The sequence below is a fragment of the Prenolepis imparis genome, unplaced genomic scaffold, assembly GCF_030444845.1.
Source record: "Prenolepis imparis isolate NDT839.2.m4 unplaced genomic scaffold, iyPreImpa1.0 SCAF_10, whole genome shotgun sequence".
In the NCBI taxonomy this organism is placed as follows: domain Eukaryota; kingdom Metazoa; phylum Arthropoda; class Insecta; order Hymenoptera; family Formicidae; genus Prenolepis; species Prenolepis imparis.
In genome coordinates this window covers 16,384,911-16,396,970 of record NW_028141168.1, presented here as the reverse complement: position 1 = coordinate 16,396,970, position 12,060 = coordinate 16,384,911, and the positions used below count along the sequence as shown (strand labels likewise).

General features: G+C 36.5%; 2 long non-coding RNA genes across 3 annotated transcripts in view; one reads left to right on the top strand and one right to left on the bottom strand.

Moving 5' to 3' along the window:
- LOC145942064 (uncharacterized) overlaps window positions 1-12,060 on the top strand; it is a 73,727-nt gene that overhangs the window by 43,621 nt on the left and 18,046 nt on the right. Inside the window, exon 6 of the long non-coding RNA XR_014426297.1 lies at window positions 10,434-10,580. This is a non-coding gene — a long non-coding RNA (uncharacterized LOC145942064). The remainder of the gene's footprint in view (window positions 1-10,433; window positions 10,581-12,060) is intronic.
- Window positions 3,419-5,061, bottom strand: LOC145942066 (uncharacterized). 2 transcript variants are annotated; one of them, XR_014426300.1, is made up of 3 exons: window positions 4,585-5,061; window positions 4,387-4,412; window positions 3,419-4,080 (listed from the first exon to the last, which is right to left on the bottom strand). It is a non-coding gene; the product is annotated as an uncharacterized LOC145942066 (long non-coding RNA). The 2 variants fall into 2 exon arrangements; XR_014426299.1 differs by having other exon boundaries at window positions 4,591-5,061.

The window sequence follows — 12,060 nt, the reverse complement described above, 5'->3', positions numbered from 1 at the left end:
TCGGAAATGCTGTGCAATTTCGTTCCGCGAGACACGCGTATCGCATTCAGCGTGTGTTGCGTGATGTCCTCTTTTGGAGAGATCGTCGAGGGCCATTATTTACGCCCGCGCGTGTGAGATCCTCGTTTTATAAGGTGATAAAGGCAAGTCTCTCTCTCTCGCGCGCGCGCGCGAGAACGCTGAAAGTATATAGGATACATGTGAGCCGACATGCAAACCGATTCTCGGTACCGTCGCGTCGGACTCGCACTTGTACATATCCATAGGAGAGAAACTGCTTAAAGTGTATTCGCGTTACGAAACGACGAAGCGGCTCGTCGACACTCGCGAACGCGACAGTCGGTTCTGCCTGTCCCTCGCGAATAGCTATCATGAAGCCATTAACTTTATTATACCGAGCTATTAACTTAAATATTACGACTCGCGTGTCGCGCACCTTCGGGCTCACTGATTTATCGCCGGAGAAGATCGTGATGTAACCGAAACACCGGTGTGTTTTGTCGCTCGCGCACCGTCGCCATCGTTCACCTGTCGAGCATCGACGAGAGTATATCGGAGATCTAGGTACCTGGTCGCAACAATGTTGTGGAACGATCAATTAAGGTGCACCATAGATAAGACTTAGATAAGACCGTCGAGATATATCGTCGAAATTCAATTCAAACTGGGAAACTTATCGATAAATCGCGTTGCAGCTACGATCTTGCCAGATACTCTTGAAGAATGTTACCTAAACTCGGATGAAACGATAGTATCACTCTCAAGCACACAGGGTATTTTTCAGACGTAAAGAATAAATGGGATATGTATCATGAATGTGGACGATTTGCGTTGTAATATCAATTGTAAGAAGAGAGGATCCCTGCGCATACAAGATTATATCGGGTACGCTTAAAAAGGAACAAAAAAATGTATACCTGCTCGGAGGTGGACTTCGCAAGAGAAAAAAAATTGCGAAAAAGGATGACACGTTTCGCTGAAAGGGTGGGTGTCTCCGACGTAGAGTGGGATTTTTATATTAGTCTCAGGATTCGAAATGAGGATTTACGAGCGGGACGCAGAGAGAACATTGTTTCAAATAAGACGTCTTCGGACTAACTTTCGAGAATCCTACCTACCTATCTATATCTACCTACCTACAGTACTGTGATCGCTTGGAGAGAAGACACTACCACAGATAAAAGGATAAAAGATGCCCTGGGATGAAAGCGGGCGAGGAGATACTTGGGAAGGAAGATCGCGGATTGAGAGACAGTTGTGAAAAGGATGCGCGCAAAAATAAAAAAAAATAAAAGACGAAAATTAAGGCGGGAGATGAGGAAGATAGAAGAGAGGATATCTGCAGAACACGAGAGAGGAGATCGAGAAACGAAGAAGGCACCTTTAACAAAGAACGAAAGGGAGACCCTGAAAACAAAGAGAGGCCGATCTGATGGAGGAGAGGAAGAGGAAAAAAAAGGACAGAGAAAGAGAGAGCGAGTCTGATGAATATGGCAGAGGAGCGTCCCACGATGGAAGGGTTTTCCTTCGACCTATGATTGTGCTTTGGGACCCCTATAAGTATGTAAATGGAGTATATTATTCAAACGCGCGCGTGTGTCGGTGTGCGTCATTCGAAGATCGCCGCACAGACAGAGAGGGAGGGACGATAACGTGTGCGCATGCGCATCAACATCTTCATGAACTTGTTATTATACCAACCAACAGAGATAATCAAAGAGCGGCCGCTCATATATGGCCGCATACCGTAGTTAGCGGTCTTTCCTTCTCTTTCCTCCTCTTTCCTCTTCATTCTTCCACTCGCCGCACGTCCTGTCGATCGACGCGGTATATCGTTTTATCGGCGATTATCTTTCCATTTTTTTGCAATTTACATTCTTATTACCATTCCTCCAACATTTTCTCCCCGTAATAACTCTGCAAATTCTTAAAAAAATTGAACTTACGATTACCGGTGGCTGCCTTAACTCAATTTTTGCTCTTTTCTGTATTTTTATCCAGCTTTTCCTTCTGTAAATTCTTCAAACATTTATTTATAATAGCTTTGGCTATAATGAAAAGTACGAGCTTATCTATTATATATAAGAAGTGTGAAGCTTCGATTATTTGAGTAATCATTTTACGAAAATGAATTATATATAATAGAATTAATAACAGTAAACAGAAATAATATTCACTAGAAGAAGCGCAAAGAAAACTTTTCTGCATCTTTCATTTGATATAATTTCGAAACGCTATGAACATTTTTTTGTATGCATTAACGATATAGATCCAAATAGTCGTTAAACTTAGAATAACCAAGTGCTCGCATATATGGTCTTTCGTAAATTTTCCAGCGGTAGTCTCACGTCGACATAGCAATTTAGAAGCCCCCCAGTCTTCAGCTCGTGCTTATACACATTGCACTGAATGTGCACGTCACTTACGTGCCGACGCAGCAAGAATTGTTTCGAGACGGAAACAGCTCTCTTGAATAAAATCTCAATGCATCCTTTTTATATATGTGCAAGAGATATTCCAAAAAATTTATAGGTACGTGTGCATAAAGAAACAATCAACAATTGCCTTTAAATTATTACTTAATACAGCATTGACTATTTTTTTAAAGCATTCAGATAAGAAAACTTGTAATAATTTGCTGGATTACTCGTTACAAAATTAACAATTTTATTTTAGAGAGAACATGTCTTTTATTTTAACTTTGTACTAAACAGAAAATATATCTTTTTATCTCTGTCATAGCTGTCACGATATATGTATATATGTATATTTATAATCACACTGATAATGTGATTATATGTATTCTCCACAATGGATTATCCCCAGGTAGAGACCGTAACATGTTGATATAACGTACAATAGTAGTTTTGAACTTGAAACATTTATTAGATGAGAGGATGGTGCGACGCATTAAGATACCCCTTAATGAACAAAGTTTTCATTACAGCGAGCATTTAAAATTGAAGTAGCCTATCTGTCTCTTTCTATGTATATCTTGCCTCTTCTGCTATAGTTTCTTACTCCGATGGGATTTCGTGTATTTCTCACGCCTCCACTACTTCATATCTCTTCTCGTTATATTGACTTTTCGAATTTCTGTAAAGGCATTTGGAGACCGAACGGCGGCCATGTTTTCGTATCAGTTAGCAGAAAAGGTTGCAAGTGGAGGTCGATGTCTGAATATGATTTTATATAGATATCATGTGAGGAGAGAAAGAGAAAATATGCATTACATTTTATTTAAAAATTCACTCGTGAGAATTATTTGTATTTATGTAAATTATAGGTTTATTATGCGTAACATATTAAAGACATTTTCACATTTATTACCTGAATTATTAACTGAATTAACATATAAAAAATCTTAGTTGCTAAAATTCAAACGTGTTTTCTTAAAAAATTAAGTACATATATTTTATTTAATACAAGCGTTTACGAAATTTATAAACAAAAAAATTTAATCGTGTAAATGTTAGGAATAAATTTCTTCGTGAATTTTAAGACTGTTTTCTCAACATTGTAATTTCTAGCCTTTGCCGTCTCCTAGCTAGAGTATAGGTAGCTGTTGTTAGGGAATGGCTTCGATATTGATCCGTTCGAAAGGAGCTCGACGGGGTGGAGTCGCTTCGCCCTAAGGGTAGTTTTTGCCCCACCATCGCTCAGCGGTTTCCGATTGGACGAGAGAGGAAAAGATGGCCGCCGAGGCACGTACCGGAAACGTGATGCCCTGATATAGTCAGATGAGGGCTTTCCTTCGGCTTTTCTCTTCTTCCTCCTTCGCGTTTCGCAAGAAATAAGCTCCGCAGCCAAGAGTGGACCAAGCAAGCGAGACAACCTTTACCGTATCTTCCTCCCTCCATCTCTCCGTCGGCTTTTTGCAAAATTTATTACGGCGATATATTCACATCCATTAGATACCTCACTTCTTTCGCCTGCATCTTGCCCTCCACCTTTCTCTTCCTTCGTCCTGTCCTCCTCCACCCTCTTCCTTTTTTTCCTCTTTACCTCAACCTCCATAACTGAATGCACTCTACCGAGATCCCAGCGTCCTTTTCATTCCGCTCGGTTGCATGCAAAGCCCTTTAAATCATGACAGAATGCTCTTTTAGGGCTTTGTTTTAAATTCGATTTCGTCTAATCTAAAATACATCAAACGAAACTATTCGTTGCCGATAAATTATATATTGTTTCGCGCGAATAACTCTCGATTATTAACGATTTCTATATCGATTGTTTTAAATATATTCTTCTTGATAAAAAAAAATGATAAAAGCAATTTATAATGGATTATATCGTGTCGAATTAGTAGTTTTATTTACATGCTTTTGCATGTGTATGATATATAATATATAATATATAATGTATAATATATTTGAAAACACTTACTTGTAGATTTCAGATTTTTTCCAACGCTGTATTGTTTTAATATTTTGATTAATTTACAATTTATTTGATATTATTTTGCACAGAAATTTTATAAACTGTTTAACATCGTTTTAATAACGATTTAACTGTTCATTAATATTTGTTGCATATATATATTTTTGTGTTACTTTACAAAACATTGATGTAATCCGAAAGTACATTTGCCTCGATTTTATATCCCGCGGTGTTTCGCTTATCGCGTTACTCGCTCGAGCTGCGAAAGGGTGAAGAGGTCGTGAATCCTGAAGGCTTGGACTACAGAAGGAACGAGAAACTCGGAGGTTGAGACGGCTCGGCCTCTGGGAACCGCGGTCGATACTGCGTCTCTGCGAGGAAGGCAGTGTTGCCAGTCGGTTTGCTTGGAATTTGCACTTTCTGGGTAGACTGCAGTTTTTGATGTAAAGCAATCTATTCTATGTCATTTTAACATTTTTTTACAAAAATTTTATTTTTATTTATTTATTGTTTCATTAACTCTTTACGAAGATCTATACAATTAATAGCTGATAATTTAATTAAATATAGAGTATGTCATGTACATCGCAAAAAATTAATTTTAATAGAATGAATTATAGAAAGTGTCAAGTTTTTTCTTACAAAATTTATAAAGATGATTGATTAACATTGATAGTGTTATTGTTGTTTTTTCGTCTATTCTAATTAGATGTAACGAAGTGAAGGCTAAAGATACAATAAAATATAATTTAAATGTGCACTGTTTATTCTTTTCTTTTTTTTTTTTTTTCTTAAATATATTTGTAAATTATAGATAAAATGGATTATATAAAAGAAAGTTTAAAAGTAAGAAAATAAAAAATATATGTGTGTATACATAAATATATGTATACAAAATTAAAACATCAAAAATTGATATAAATTTGTCGATAAATTTAAGAAAATTAATTTTGGAAATGCCAAAAACGATTTAGATATATCACAGAGATCTGTCTACTCAGAAGTGTTTTTGCAGGCACCAATAAACCGTTTATGAGAGCTTTGACCTTTCGTCAGAACCTTCTCGTACTTTAGATTATTTCGGCATTTACAGGCAAGGGACAAAATTGTATCGTGACGAATTCAAGAAGAAACATAATCTCGGAAGAGTAAACAGACCTTTGAGAATGTAATTTTTTTCCATCTCTTTTTTTTATATAATCTTAGTAGGCAAGGAAAAAAACAAAGATACCTTGATCTAAGAGCATCGTGCATATGTTGCTGACAGATCTTTAGTATAGAATAAATCAAGTACAAATCTTAAACCATCCTTTCAAAATGGGTTGTATAAAATAAAGCTGAAAGGGCAGCAGAAAATTATTTTCATGATACGACATGTTTAATCTAAAAAAATATATTATTATATTACACAAAACGTAACGATCAAAACGTTCAACTCTACAGAAATTAGTAGTTTGGATAAAATTCAAGATAGAAATTTCGTTACTTTGATTATTCAATTATACATACATACATACGTTGGTCAGGTCGCAAATTTTTCATAAACGCACCGCAAATGAATAGTGATACAATGAACAAAATCCCGCAATCGTTGAAGCACGTGCTTCCGCTCGTTCACTCTCGATTTCAATGTGTTTTTATTGCGTCTCTTAAATTCGCATTTATGAGCTCTTATGTTCTCCCCCGTCTTCCCTTTTCTTCTATCGGAGTGACTGGACCGAGCTGTAAAACGCTGCGCTATGTTGAAGACAAATCGTCCAGCATGAAGTTAAATAGGTGATAATTGTGACCGATATCCCATAGCAATTGCAATATCATAAATACTTTAATGAGTGAAACGACCTTGAATTTTATTGGTTCTCGTTATAATAGCTGAGTTGAGTGATCAATCACTTTATTATACATATGTGTGTCTATATATTACACGGTATTAAAACACGCGATAAAAATCTTCTAGAAATACTATGAATGAATTGTGGTGTCTTCAGTTTAGATAAAAAATTAATTTGGAAATATTTGACCATTAAAAATTTATATATATATATATATATTTAAAATACATACATATATCTATGTATATAAAATAGCTCGACTTATTTATAATATTTTATATAAATTAAATTTGCAAATCTTTTTTTATCATTTTTCGTATATTAAATTTTTTTTCGTTTCTCTAGCTTTTCAGAGCAATATATAATATTATGAAACTCTGCAAAGTTAGTAACAGAGCTGTCACCAACTCTATTGAATTTTGATTGAAGTTATTTAAATATTCATGTAAAACATGAATTTTGTTTAATTAAACCGGATAGATATCTAAACATGCATCTCTTCGCTTTTACGACATTCTTTTTTTAAAGATCACTTCAATTCTCTATATAGACTATGTATATTTATAAAACTGATCAGCACATAGATATCGTATAATGTATGAATGAAATATTTTATCTGAAATGAATCATCGCTCAAATATAATTTATGAGATGATTATTCGTCAGATGACATGCAACAATTGTAGTCGTAAATACTTTAATGAGCGAAACGACCTTGCCGATTCTATTAGCCGTTCTTATAACATTCAATGCTTAAGTTTATAGTAACTAATGATTTTATCGCTATTGTATCTATATGCGATTACGACTGTTTAAAACGACGATAAATGCGCTCGATGGATCAGCCTAGTTTTTACGCGTTACATATTACACGCTATATAAAGAATCACAAGTGTAAATCATTAAGACGCGCCGAAACGATTAATTGCGTTTTTAAATCTTTTTTTTTTCTTAGGATCGAGCCATAATTTGTAGAGATAATAAATTCTCTTCGGGTCTCAGTTCATTAAATGATTATAAGGAATATTCGTTATATTTCCATAATGAAAGTTCCTAGCGTAGGGTCTCCGCTGCCTGATTCGAGAGATATCTTAGAGATCAAAGAATACACAACGATGGTTGGATATATCCTTATAGATATCTGCTGCAGAAACGAAACAAGTTTTATGCGTTGGTTTCTCCGGAATTGTAAATTTATTGCCCCGTAGATTTTCGAACTTTGTGTCCCGACGGTCTTTTTGACGAACGACGATCAACGATAAAATATGACTTTACAAACCTATTGAGCGTCGTTATTTAAACGCGGTGGCCGGCTATTTAAGTCTTAACTGCCTACAGATTACGTCGCTATAAAATAATAAACATAAACCATAGCTATATACACTTAACTAGAAGTGCCTAACTGTTCTCTGCGTAAAGTTCTTTTAGCTTCGTTTTCCTTGTGTTTTAAGTTTTGAAAATTCGTAGTCTTCATTACATTTAACTAGATAATTATATTACGTCAGTGTAAGTATGAGACGCGAATATTTGACATAATTATTAAATTATTTATGTCTGCAAGATGTAGTCGATAAATAAATTTAAATCTAATTATAAAATGTTTTTTCACATTTTACTCAAAATTATATATTAAGAGAATTGGGATTATATAAAGATGTGTTAGTATATTAATAATAAAAATTTCGCGAGCAACGGTGCAAATTATTACTTCTGACACAAGATGGTCGTTGAAAACGAAATAGGATCCCTACGAGCAGTCATGGCGCGATTCAAGTAGAAGGGAATCTATTAAGATATCGTGGGCTGAACCTGAAATCTCGAAACGACTCCGAGTTAACCAATCGCGGACATCAACATCGAAATCCGTTCCTTCCACGTCGTCGCTATTTTAGAATCCATGCTCGCCAGCCTTTCACGGCGCGCGCTCGTGTTGGCCAAAGTATTTTAATTAAAAGTTTTTAAAGTCCTAAAAGAGTCGCGCCGCCAAATGTGATAAAGATACTTGACATTTTTATCGTTAAAACCTCTGTGAGTACAATCGATGAAAATGAGATGTGTCATCTGTCGCGACTTATAATATTATGCGAAATAAACCGGATATGTTTCTGAATTGATATATTATAATATTTTGACAAGATGAGAAACCGTTAATAGGATCGTTATATTCGCAAATGTATCTAACGTGAAATTTTTATTATTTATATTTCACAGATTAATGACGTTTAGTCATTGCGATAATCGATAAAAAAATTTATGTACACATATAAAAATAAAATTAGATGAAACATTTGATGTTAGTTTAAATTGCAGATTTATTTGAAAATTTTAGACGCCACAAAATTTCACGAATTTTTCGCAAATGATGTTAAGCTCGATTGGGCGCTTCAGATTTTTTATAATGTTGATAGACGAGGATAGCAATGAAAATAATGACGATAATGATGAGAAATAATGAGAAGTCTCGACGATGAAAAAAACCCATTTCGCTAAGAGGATGTCTGTAAGTGAGCGTTAAACATTTCTGAGAGAGCAAATCCAATCAATGGCCGGACCTTTGTTTCGCATTTGCGGGAGAGTGTTAAGAGCCAGAGGCACCGAAATAAAACTGGCTAGTGACTCAATTTTCGGTGCTCCGCTCTTCATGGTATAATGACTCGTTTCTTTCCTCGGTCCCAAAATTCCCACCGAGAGATGAATTTGTCTTTTCACGTGCATATCTCGGATCTTGTTTAATCCAAGACAGACACTTTATGTCAATTTTGTTGACAGCATGTCAGATATAATATATTTTGTAGAACAATTATTATATCTACCTGTATGCGCTATCTAGATACGAAAAATGCTTCGTTGACTTATCGTTGACAAATCAAGTTGAACGCGCATCCGACAGGCGGAAACATTAGAATCTCATCAGCGAGTTTCGCAACCGCGTAATGCCAAGCAAGTAATGCAACCTCGAGCGCGAATAGAGAGAAGCGACGAAAGAGAAAAGGAGTTAATCGAAGAGCGAACGATCTGTCATCGACGCTCGAGCTCTGCTGCTGGCATTTTACAAAGTGTAAGACCGAGGCATATCTTCTGCAGGTGCTATACACAGAAGGCAGTCCGCAGGTAGATACGGTGGGCGCCTGATTGGCCTGCTTCGACCTGACTCCATCCTACAGTTTTGCGACGGCAGTGTATGTGTGCGAGGCAAAGAGAGGCGGTCGTTGTTACGTGTCGCTCGCAACAACTCGTCTTGCTGCGCCTTGCTTTGCCGCTTGCCTTAACCGACAGAGAGCGGAAAAGAGAGAAGGTGAGAAAGAAAGAGCGGAAGAGAGCGAGAAAGAGAGAGGAAAAGGGAGAAGGAGAGAGACAGAGGGAATCCGGTACAGTTCAAGCATAATAAATCCCGTTGGCTGGTACCTACGGTCTCTTCGCCCGTGCACGCGTCTTCGCTCGCGTAGTGGAGCTGCCAAGCTTTGGCAGCGAGCTAACTCGTTCAGCTCCGCGGTGTATATTTCCGTTCCGTTACGTTCACCAGCGTCGCCTCGCTTCACCTCGACTGGTAGACGCAGTCCAAATCCCGACGACGCGACGCGACGCGATGCGACGCGTTTCTTCTCGACGCGATCCGGACGCCTATTGTGATATGTGGTGAACGCCCAGTTGTGTGTTTATCGTTCCTACTTCGTTTCTCTCCTACCTGTTTTTTTCTTTACCTCCGCGCAATCGACAGAAAATTACGCGCCGAACGCTCGGTGCGAGCATCATCGAAGAGAGAGGGAAAATGGCGTATTCCGAAGATTTTTGCGACTGCGTGATTACTGCTTCGTAATATCACGTTGACATCGGCCATTTTGAAGCGAACTTTTAATTGCGGATTATGAATTACGTGATCGATAATCGTTCCTAGTATTGGTGTGCAATTTTTCTTGTCATTCTTTGTGAAAGTGTCTTATTAAAAATTACTGTAAAAGAGCTTGAGCGGCTGCTCTTTGAAAGAGAGAAACATGGTGCAAGATTTATGATTATTCGCGTTCCTTAAGAACAGACTTAACAAAAATGTTTATTAGTGACATTATAATTTAAAATTATATAAACATTCTTACGACTCTTTTGTATGATTGCTGGTTTCGAAGGAACAATGCCCGTGAAATTTCGCAAAAATAGCATAGTCCAATGTCCCAGTTTTTAATCAGCTGTGCTAAACGCGGATCCAATGTACATTGGCTGTTTCAGCAGCTGAAAAACGAATCGGCATGGAGTAACTACTCGGGTCACAGTGATCCCTGGAAGGGAAAAGGGCAGCAGCATCGCCGCCGCCGCGACGCACGACGACATTGGACCGTCGTCGTCCCGCAGCGTCATTATTATTATAGCCGCAAGGTGAGTGTTGAAATGTCATATTTTTTATTACATTAGAATAATTTCCGTAGGCCGATTATGTCTCCGAAGACAGCTCTTCCGCACATCAAGTGCATTATATAGAAAGAAGGTTCGAATAAAAATCTTCAAATCTCTTTTTTCATTATTCAACCTGTGTTAAATCGGATAAAATTTTTACTACACGCTTAATTAATCTTGTTATATAGGTACATCAAAGTTTGTGTTGAATTTATGAAATTTCTCTATTCTACCTCAAGGGTAAAACAAAATAACTCTGATTTGAAATGAAATATTTATTATTCTTACGAAATATAATACAGGTATATATAATGTGTGATATATGAATGACATTAAAAAACTGAAAAAATGCTTAGATTATTTAATTCAAATTATATAAATTTAAATTATATTAATTTCTCACATTATGGTATTCAACGCGAAGGATATTTGTTCGCGAATTAGATTATTATAAGATTCCCCTGTCGCAGTAAAACAATCTCATTAGGCAATAGGCTGCAGAAAGAAATTCGTACGAGAAGTATCAACTCTTACGATTCGATCCTCCTGTTTTACGATCCTCCAATGGCGTGCATGTTCAGCATTATTTTGTTTTTCTCCTCATGAATATCTTCGTTCTCTACCTTTCCATCGTCGCATCAATTCACGTACACACGCATACCCATATCTTATAACCGTGCAAACCTGCGAGAGTGATATAAAGTGTATAAAATAGCATCGCTATCTAAATTACCTCTCGCTGATTACACGATCGACCCGAAAATTTTACCTGCCACCTATACATACATACGATCTTCGCGAATGGATCTTAAATGTCATTTGCGTAGTAATTAATGAATAGGATTATGAATATAATACTTAAGTGCAAAATGCAGTTTTTAACTTGGATACTTTCCGCTTATCTTGTTTTTTTTTATGATTTTATTTTTCTTACCGAACATTTAACATAAATTTTAATTAATATTATCAATCTAAAATTTTAACGAGTTTAAATCTGTATCTAATTTTAGCATCAATAAAAAAATAGTTATATTTTAATGATAATTAAGATAATATTTTCATTTTTGCTGAGAAAAAATACATTTACTCTAAATCATAAATATCTCGATAACGATATTCTTCTTTAAGAGTTGAGACTTTTGTATCCATTAAATTCGGGAGATACCGCGCTATCGGGATACCCTATAATGGCATGTTTCTGATTATATGCTTTGAACATGCGATATCTTTTCGAGATACAAGAGACAGGGTTCTCGTATTTTGGCTATAGTAGGCATGGGGATAAAGATGCATAGTGGCGGAGAGCGGATTAAATAAAATTCTGAATTTATGCTGGAAAACAAGGGGGAGAAAAAAAATAGAAAGAGGAGGAGTGCATCGGAGGGGCTCGAAGTACTCGCGACGAGAAGCTTCCCAATGAATTTGAATAAAAATGAGGCGGAAAAAAAGGTAGAGAGATGCT